At 46.8% G+C, this 10,169-nt stretch overlaps 1 protein-coding gene across 2 annotated transcripts in view; it reads left to right on the top strand.

Moving 5' to 3' along the window:
* Positions 1–417: 417 nt before the first annotated feature.
* Positions 418–10,169, top strand: part of TMEM248 (transmembrane protein 248) — a 35,053-nt gene continuing 25,301 nt past the window's right edge. Inside the window, exons 1-2 of one of the 2 annotated variants that reach the window (XM_056137691.1) lie at positions 418–678; positions 8,801–8,856. The gene's annotated coding sequence lies outside the window, so the exon portion shown is untranslated. The remainder of the gene's footprint in view (positions 679–8,800; positions 8,857–10,169) is intronic. The other variant, XM_056137692.1, reaches the window with a different exon arrangement.

The raw sequence follows: 10,169 nt of genomic DNA, 5'->3' as shown, positions 1-10,169 counted from the left end.
TTTTATGATCTTTGCAACCGTTAGCTTTAGTTGCCACCTTCCTAATTCCGCGAGGAATCAGTGTCTTGAACATCCGTAATTATTCAGTGGCTACAAAACAACACGGGTACATGATGCATTAAAACAGAACAAACACAATTCGCGAATCTGTAGCAACAACGTGCGTCTGTGTGGGCGTGTGGCTCGCTGGGACTAGAACCCAGGACCTCAACAGGCGGGGGGGGGGGAACCCGCCGCCGCGCCACACCCCCGGGGCTCGGCAGCCTCCCGCATCACACCCCAGACACACCGACGTAGCTCCCCGCAGCCTCGTCCGCACGCACCCCGCCACGTCGCCGCCGCCGCCGCCGCCGCGCGCGGGTCCCACGTGACCGGCCCGGGGGGGCGTGGCCGCGGCGCGCGCGGCGGCCGCCTCTGAGGCGTCTTGTCCCGGCCGCGCCGCCGTCGGACGCCGGTGTCGGAGGTCGCGGCGGCGGCGGCGTCGCTGCGGGGCTTCTCACCCGGAAACGCGCGGCCGCCTGACCCGAGCGTGGCCCTGGTCTCCGCGGCGCGCGCCGGCCGGGCCCCAGGTCCTCGCGGCGGTCCCCGCGGAGCCGGACGGGGGGTGGGGAGGATGGTGCCGGGCGGCCCCGGCTGAGCGCGGAGCGGCCGTGGGAGCAGCGCCGCCGCCGGAGCGGGGTGAGCGGGCCGGGGCGGGGAGGTGGGGAGGGCTCGGGGCGCGGGGGTGCCCAGCCCGGTCCCCCGGCCCCGGCGTGTGCCCCTCGCATGCCGGGGCGTCCCCGCGGCAGGGCTCCGGAGTGTAGCTTCGCAAAACGGGGCGGGGGAGGGGGTTGTTAACGTGCCGTTTCTGACGGGGCGGCGGGGTGGGGGGGGGCCCAATTATACCCGAGGAGGTGGCGAGCCCGGGTGGGCTTGTTGTTGTCGCCGCCGCCGCCGCCGCCGCCGCGGGCATCTTAGTGAAACAAACACGAGGCACGTGTTTCCGGGTCTCTCGACTGAGGGAGGGGCGGGAAGAGCCGGGTCGCCGCGGCCCTGGATGCGGTCCAACGGCATCATACGAGGGACCGGTGTTTAGGAGGGCGGGGGGGGGGGTCCTCCCGGAGTCGGGAGCGGGTGGGAGTCGGGCAGATTGGCCGCCCCTCGCGGAGAGCCCCTGAGCTCGGCTTCTCTCCCCCCCCCCCCCGTGGAACTTAGGCTGACCCGCCTGTCCCCCCCCCCCACGCTCCCTCGCGTTCTGTCAATAGACGAAGGTTCTGTGGGTGCGTGAGGGGTCGGCGCTTCCCGGCCCCGGCCTCCTTCAGGGGGGTCTGAAGTCGGCGCAGCGCAGATGGGCTTCATTCTCGCCTGCGTCGCCCCCCCGGTGTCTGCTGACTCGTGAGTGAAGGTGGGAGGGGGGGGGGAGAATTCCCGTGGCCTGGATCGGGATCGAGGCCGACCTGCCGGCGACCCGGCACTGCATGCAGCCAGGGAGTTCGTTCGTTCGTTGGCGGAGCGCATCCGATTTGAGCTCGCTCGCTCGCTTTGCGTTCTGTGGTTTGGGTGCGGGCTGCAGCGAGCGGCTGCAGGGAAGGAGGGAGCTGCCTGCAAGTCTAGTTTATGTCCGCAGGCTCACTTGAATGTTGCTTTCGGGGCCGGACCCCATGGTGCTGGGGGCTACTCCGTGGAATTTAAAGCTGTTGAGAAACCAATCGTCTGTAAATGTGGCAGTGTGTCATTGCCACATGAAGGGACCAAACTTGAGGGATTTTGTTATGGATCAGAAGGAAATTGCGTGTGAGTGGTGGATCAGGTGAACTGAAATTAAAAAAAAAGAAAAAAGAGAAAGAGCTAAGACCCGGGCTGGTGCGAAAACACAGAGGCTAGGGCATTTGCCTTGCATGCGGCAGACGGGGTTTCGATTCCCAGCATCCCTTATGGTACCCCTGAGCACCACCAGGAGTAACCCCTGTACAAAGCCGGGTGTGACCCAAAAAGCAAAAAAAAAAAAAAAAAAAAAAAAAAAAAAAAAGCTAAGACCACGTTGGAAGATGATACCGAAACCTCGAGTCTTGGCCATGTGGCTGGAAGACTGGTTAATGATTAAATGCTTTTCTAAGACAGAAAGCCATATCCTGTCCAGTCTGGGTTCTGGTGATATTTGAGAACTAAAGGATTGTTTTCATTTAATGAGCTTGTCTTGTTCTTGTAAACAGCCAGTGACCTCAAGTGGCACTTACTTTGTTTTTTTCAAAAATTTTTTTTTTTTTAGCGACCGTGAAAAAATGTGATTGTAATTTCTCTCAGGTATTAATTCACCCAGGCGTCTGCTTGTCATCTTGCCTGTATTCAGGATTGCAGGAGTGCAGCTTTGGAGTCCTCTCAGCCGCTCTGGCTTCAGCCAAGTGACAGCTCTTTAGCCATCTCCTGAGTGTTCAAAAGTGACCTCCAGTCACATCACAGAGATGATGTTTCTTTCTTTTACCCAGTATTGTCATTCCATCAGGCACTTCCCATTGTCATTTCTTGCTCTGAAACGCCTGACAGTTTCGGGACAGCACTGACTTAAAGCCGCCGCCTTTAAACCAGCACAGAACTGTACCTTCCTGACGCATTTCTCACTCTTTCCCCATCTTCTAGATAAGCATCTGAGAAAGAGTGGTCTTAAAGGACAGAACTTGACAGGGAGGCAGTGCTGTAGGGAGTTTTTGCTGGTATTGATATGGGCCGGAGCGGCAGCACAGCGGGTAGGGCGTTTGTCTTGCACACGGCCAACCTGGCTTACATTACTGGTGCCCACTTGAGAAAATCTGTGAACAACGGGAGGACAGTGCTACAGTGCTACCTTGATATGCTGCAGAATAACCTTGCCATGTAGGAGGACCTTACAGTTCAGAATTCTCATGGGGCAGGAGAGGTAGTCCAGGTAAAGCACTCGCCTTTCTTGGGGCAGCATCGACTGGGTGAATCCCTGGCATCACATCTAGTTCCGGAGTCAGAAATAGCTCCTGAATATTTCTGGGTGTGCCCTCCCCCTCCCCCTCTCTTCCCCAGAAAAAGAAGGAAAAAAGGAATGGAGGAAAGAAGGTTTTCATCAAATTGAATCTAGATTTATTTTGAGAAGCATAGAAGTATTTGTATTATCTTTTTTCCGATCCGAACCAAAGAATTTGACAAGAGATTCATAATTACATACCTACGTAGGACTTGGGCAGTACACATCAGCCTTCAGTGATGATAGTCTGTACAGTACTGTCATTTACCATTGGGTGTTTGTGGCCAGCCCAAAAAACTGGCTTGGGTCAGGATGTGATGAACATACTTCACATGGGTGAGGCTGGCTCTGGGAAAAAAGAGAACAGCAACAAAAAGGACCTGTTAGGTCTTTACACTGAATTTGGTGTTTCATATGATTTCATGCTGAGACTTAAGTAGTCATTGGATTCTGTGTGCAGTCGTGATTTTTTAAGATTTCTGTTAAACCAAATGATTACATTTCAATATGATGATACTTTTAATTTGGTTTTGGGATGGACACCAATCAAACAAACGGAGAGGAAATATTTGCCTTTTTTCTGACTGGTGAATTGATTTATTACTGTTTGTTGGTTAAGTAAGATAGTTCTTATTGAAATTTATTTAGAAAGATAGGAGAGAGAAAAAGAGAAATGTGTGTTTGAGAGTGAACACTGGCTTCTCCAGAGACAAAGAAGGAAGCTGTGGGTTCCAGAGAGAACATGGGCTTGAAGACAAACCTGGTGAATTTATTTTTAATTTCTTGGGGACTAGCGAGAGTGCAAAGACTTAAGATACACGCCCTGTCTCTGGTCGATTCTGGTTCAGTCCATGTCACTTCATGACTGGTGACGCCAAGCATTGACTGGTGTAGCTCTAGAGGCCGCTGTGCACTGCAGGGGTGGCCAGGGCAGTGCCACATCCTTGGTCCCTCATGTTGAACATCTGGCCTGATTGGCAGAGAATTGCCAGGCTTCCTGAGCACTGCTTGGGAGGGCACTCTGCTCCCACCCCCCCCGTCCCCCCGTCCCCTATAAAAAAAGGGAACCATGTTGGCGTTATCGTGACTTTAAAAGCTGAGCAGTGTTAATAGAAATCCTTTTACATAATTATAATCAGCCCATGTTCTTTTTTTTTTAAATGGAGGTGATTTTTATTTTTATTTTGCTTTTTGGGTCACACCCAGCGATGCTCAGGGGTTACTCCTGGCTCTGCACTCAGGAATTACTCCTGCTGGTGCTCAGGGCACCATCTGGGATGCTGGGGATCGAACCCTGGTCGGCCATGTGCAAGGCAAATTCCCTCCCTGCTGTACTGTTGCTCAGGCCCAGAACCCATGTTCTTTCTTTTTAATTTTTTGTCTTTAATCAAGTATAATTTTGTCAGAAATTCTTATTTAGAAACTAAAACTGATTTCTGTTGTAAATTATCTTGTCCCTTTAAACTTGAGTTACTGTAAAAGTCTTTTTTGCACTGTGAATTGTATTAGAGTAAGAAAACAAGAATCCACTGGTAGAAGATACCCTCTGCTTTATACCAAATATATTGAGAGTGCTTAGATAGGAGTTGCCTTGCTAAAGAGATGGAAAAGAAGTTTTGGAATTTTAAACTTTAAAAAAAGAATCTTAAATGTACTTTTTAAAATCTGTTAGTCTGTGGCATGTGAATATTTTCTTCCAAAGGATGGAATGATTGCACAGCAGGTTAGCACTTGCCTTGCATGCATCCAACTTGGTTTAAATCCCTGGCACCCACATGGTCCCCCAAGCCCGACCAGGAGTGATTCCTGAATACAGAGCCAGAAGTATACCCTGAGTACTGCTCTGTGTGGCCCAAATCCCTAACTCCCTCCCCCCTTCCAAAGGAAAAAAAAAAGTTCATCTTGGCATTTGATTTGAAACTTACTTATCAACCCTGGCATTCTGATTGATGGCATGTTTTTCAGGTCAATCAATCGCTGCCAGCTCATTTGTAGTATATAACCTTGTGCAAAGTACTTGATATATTTTGACTAAGCTTCCTTTTGTGTAAGGTGAGAGCATAAATACCTAGTAATATTTTGAGGATAAAAAAATGTAAAATATATCCAGTACTTGGCATGGTGCCTGGTGCATGGCCCATTTTATGTTGAAACTGTGAACAACAATACTCTTTGTAATCTGCTTCCTGCTATCATCATGTCTAATGAAATGGGTTTTGCTTATATGACCATGTCTTAATTACAAAATTTGGTGGAGTCATTTTCTCACTCAATGGAGTTGACTCTTATTCTAACCCCTAACAGTTAATGGGTGGAAAGTAAGAGCACTTAGTGGCTTGTTATTAGTATATGAACTCTAGAAGTTGAGTGGGTTTGAATCCAGGCAAATTAACTAGCTTATGAATTTTCTCTTCCATTTTACAAATGTGAGGATTGGGTCCCAGCACAAAACAAACAAACACACAAACAAAAAACAAAAAATGCGAGGATCTAACAAAATAAGTGCAGAACTCTTAGAACAAAAAAGTGGGCAGCAGTGTAAGTGTTATTGTCAGGAGCCTCCTTGGGGAGAGACACTGCCCGAGGGAGGTCAGTGTAACATTCGGCCATCCTGGCAGTGGGCACAATAGGAGCAGGATGCTTTTGGAGTTCAGCCGGCCAAAGAAGCCAGTGTTCTTGGGGATGGGGACCAACGAGCTGATTTTGAGAGATATTTGAGAGGTGGGAGTGACAGGACTGCTTTACTGTAGTGTGCTGAGTGGCAGGCATCCCTGCCTGACGGCTTGCCTTCTGTTAGGACCAGGTTGGTTCTGGATGGGTCAAGTGGAGGATTCTGATAGATGGATGTTGGGTTCTGCAGTGTGCTCCTGTCCTCTAGAGGCCCCAGCCTGAGCTCAGTTTGAGCTTTATCTGAGACCTCGGCAATTTCCTTTCTTCTTTCTTTGCTGCTGAATTGCCCGAGTGTCTTGTCTTTTCTGGTATTTTTGTTCTTTTTTTTTTTTTTTTTTTGCTTTGCTCTATGGTGGGTGATGAGGATGGTTTCTCCTCAGTGCTTGGGGAAAGCTGGGTGTTTGAGGCGGCCCAGGAGGTTTTTATGTTGATAGTGGAAAACCATCGTTTTACCTCTTCTAAGACTTGGATATTTGGCATCTCATCCAGAAGCCTTCCAAATAACTCCCAACATTACAGGATATTTCAGAAATGCTGACTTAATTCTTACATTCAAAATGGAGCTCTCTAAAGTGAATTCTACCAAAGTGAATTCCTGCTGTTTTAACACAAGAGAAAATAAATGTAGAGCAGGTCTCCGCATAGGAAAGCTTAAACTCTTATGTAGCCTCGGGGGAACTCTAGTAGAGAAGGAGGGTAGTTTTGGTGTTTAGGTGGTGAACCTAGTGGTCTGAGTCGTAAGTATGTGGAATATGGAATCCCTCTCCTGCCAGAGATTCCAGTTTTTAACTTAGACAAGTAGCCATGGGACATACTTTATTATTACTGTTTTTCTTTGGTTTGGGGGCCACTCCTAGCAGTGCTTAGGATTTAGTCCTGGCTCTGTGCATAGAGGTCATGCCAGGTGCTGTTCAGGGGATCATAGTGATGGAGATGGAGCTGGGGTCACTGTACGTGTACACAAATAGACCTTTATTTCCTGAAGCACTCTCTCTCCTGCCCCCTGGGGCAGTGTCCTTTAAAGAACATGGACTTTGGAGAAAGGGAGACATTATGTGTTTCTGGCATCATTGATGTTAATTTGTTTTTTGTCTAATAAAATATCACTAAGTTGCAAAGTCACTGCTCTGCTTACACTGGTCTCCTGTAGAGCCTTCTCTGAAGAGCTCTTTCCTCTGCTTGGGAATGTGTTTGTTCCCTCACCCGATCCCATTTTGCTTTTTAGTTTGGGGGCCACACCTACTTGTTTGTGACTCTACCAGGGATCTCTCTGTCAGGTCTGGCTCTGGGAACCGTATTGGGAATTGCACCTGGGTGGACCACTTGCAAACACCAATCCTTTACCCACTGTCCCACTGTAGTATTGCTCTGGCCCCTTTTTTTCATTGAAACAGTTCACCGGTTGCCTCAGTTTCTTCTCTGTGGTTCTCTTCTTACCATTTGTTTTCTCTCCCCTGTCTGGATCCAGTTATCATGCCAGACAGAGGGTTGTGAGGAACTCAGATTTACCTGAATTCCCCTCCCTATCCTCCAGTAATAGGGGATGGCTCTTGATTTCTGTGCTTAGAAATGAACCAGGGGCAGCTGCATAGAAGGCAACTAAGTGCCTTAACCCCGTACTTTCTCTCTGGCCCCACCCGAATCCTTTTTAAATACCAGAAAGGTAAGGGGATTCTTTCTTTAGTTATTCTTAATTTTTGTTCACTGGTCCTATCCTTCCTTTTTGAAGGTCTTCTCCCCTGCCCAGCTGGTGCTTCACCTCCTGAGACACCCCCTCCTTCCCTGACCCTCCTCGAACCCTCTCAGCTGGCTCTAGAACACCAGCCCACACTTGCCTGAAGAACCTCTGGGTACTGTCTGCCCAGGAACACGGAGTGCTTTACTTTGGAGGAGCTAGGTTGTAAAGTTCTTTCTCATTTTATACTTGGTTTTTCACAGATACCTTAAAGCCAACCACAGCAAGTTCAAGTATGCCCTTAGCCTAGGATATATTAGAAGACTTCCCTGTCCTGTTTTTGTTCTTTTTTGGTTGGTTTAAGAAATTATTATTTTTTTCCCTTCTGTTTTGGACCATGTCCAGTGGTGCTTAGGGCTTATTCCTGGTCTGTGCTCAAGAATCACTCCTGGCTGTGCTTGAAGGACCATATGGGGTGCCAGGGATTGAACCCAGGTTGGCTGTGTGCAAGGCAGGTGAGCCACCCACTGTACGGTTTCTCTCTCTCTCTCTCTCTCTCTCTCTCTCTCTCTCTCTCTCTCTCAGGCCCCTAAATCACCCTGTTCGCCTCCCTATCCTTTATTGATTGCAATGACTGAGGGTGACACGCTTGATTGTAGTATTTGGTTGTGATGTGCCAGAAATTATGGCACTGGAGATTCCAAATCGTAGTGCTGCTGGATGGCTGCTGCATGCGGATGAACAGGGATTTGAACTCAGGGCCTCGGCCCGGCAAGGATGCCACTGAGACGTCCATCCTGGGTCCCAGAAGCCACTGTTTTAGATTTTTTTATCCCCTTTTTTTGGCTTTTATTAATGAAGAAAGTGAATGAAATCAAAACTAAATGAGTTTCGTTTTGAACACAGTGGAAGAATATAAATTTTCTTAGGGATTATTTCAAAGGAAATATATAATTGTGATAGAAATTAAAATAAAAGCAAAGAAGAAAGCTATATGTAGTTTAACAGAGCTAACTATCAGCATCAGTGTTCGTAACTGAAGGTCTGTTATTGGTCTCTTACCCCGTGTGGTTGGTTGCCGATGCACACACCTTAGATACTGAGAAAGCCTGAAATGGCATTCTGTATATACTATTTTAGATTCTTTGGGGGTTTTTATTTTTTTGTTTGTTCGTTTTCTTAGATTCTGTGTTTTTAACTGGCTCCATTATTTTCCTACAGGTGAAATAGTCCTGCTTTTATTGGGCATTTTTTTTTCTGTTACATCTTTCCGAGTTTGCTCTTTCAGTAGTTAATCTATGTTTTCAGCACTGGGTGTTTCCTTGGTAAGTTCTTAGAACTGCAAGCCCAGAACTAAAGAGTTGGGTTTTAGTACTGTTGGTAGGTAGAGCCAAGTTGGTCACTAGAAAGTTTATAATAGGTTCTCCTTTCCTTTCCTCAACTCCCCACCCTTTAAAAGTGACTTATATTTTTTGTAACTGCAGGTTGCTTGAGATGACTCTAGGATACTGCAATTCAGACACTTAACTCACCATCCCAAGTGAGTATTGCCATTGAATTCCACATACGTCATTGACCTTTTGTGCTTTCATGTTCTATGAAATTGTCATCGTAGTCCTATCTCTCTCCTGGAGAAAGTCTCTGATTGGAGTTGGGATGCATTTTTAAGAAGGAGGGTCAGATAGTAAGTTTTCACTTTCTCGACTTCTCCCCACACATAGCTTAATTTCTTTATAAATAGTGATATTTACTGTTTGAAATTTATAAATGTTTTGATGATTCTTTGCAAAGGGAATAAATTTCATTAGCATCTTACTAATCTCATATTTGATGCATCTGTGAATGGTGGAAAGAAGTTTTAAGCTTGTGAAATAGTTCGATTTTAGCTTTAATAAAAAAGTAGTAAAATCACATACTGGAGTCTGGAAATCTGTGATTAAATTAACATTGATTGATAATATTTGCTAACTTGTGGGTGCTTATGCTGACATTGTGTTTAAGTGTGACAGGTTTTAGTGATAATTTTTTCTGGAAGTGAATTTTAATTCAAATTTTTCTGTTTTTCTGTATTCATAATCATAGATGGTGAATGATTTTTTTTTTTCTTTTTGGGTCACACCCGGTGATGCACAGGGGTTACTCCTGGTTCTGCACTCAGGAATTACTCCTGGCGGTGTTCAGGGGACCATGTGGAATGCTGGGAATTGAACCCGGGTCAGCCGCGTGCAAGGCAAACGCCGTACCCACTGTGTTATTGCTCCAGCCCCAAGTTTTTTTTATTTTTTGCTTATTTTGGGTCACACCCAGCAATGCACGGGGGTTACTCCTGGCTCATGCACTCAGGAATCACTCTTGACGGTGCTCGGGGGACCCTATGGGAAACGCCCTACCTGCTGTGCTATCGCTCCAGCCCTATGGTGAATGACTTTTATTTTTTAGATGCAGTGCACATTTTTTTCTCTCACTGGAGCTCTAGTTTACTAATTAAAGTTTTTGTTTCTGAATCATACTCATCTTAACCTAATTAGTATTATTTTTAGATTTTTTTCTTAAAGACTTTGCTTTTTTTTAGAGCATTATTAAGGTCACAGAAAAAATGGCAAAGAAGGTACAGAGTTTTTTATAAAACGTTCTACTCCCACTCAATGTTGCCTCCCCCATTGCCAACATAAAGAATGATACGTTTGTTACAGTTAATGAACCTACATTGACAGTCATTATCCCTCCAAGGCCATAAATTTGTAGGCTCTCCTCTTGGTATCATGTATCTACTGTTTTAGTCTCACGGACTACCATTTTAGAATTGTTTTCACTGACCTAAAAGTCTTAGTTGTACCTGTTTTCCCTTGCAGT

This window comes from Sorex fumeus, unplaced genomic scaffold (assembly GCF_029834395.1).
Source record: "Sorex fumeus unplaced genomic scaffold, SorFum_2.1 ptg000126l, whole genome shotgun sequence".
Lineage (NCBI taxonomy): Eukaryota > Metazoa > Chordata > Mammalia > Eulipotyphla > Soricidae > Sorex > Sorex fumeus.
The sequence above is the reverse complement of the archived record's forward strand: the minus strand, read 5'-3'. Positions and strand labels throughout refer to the sequence as shown.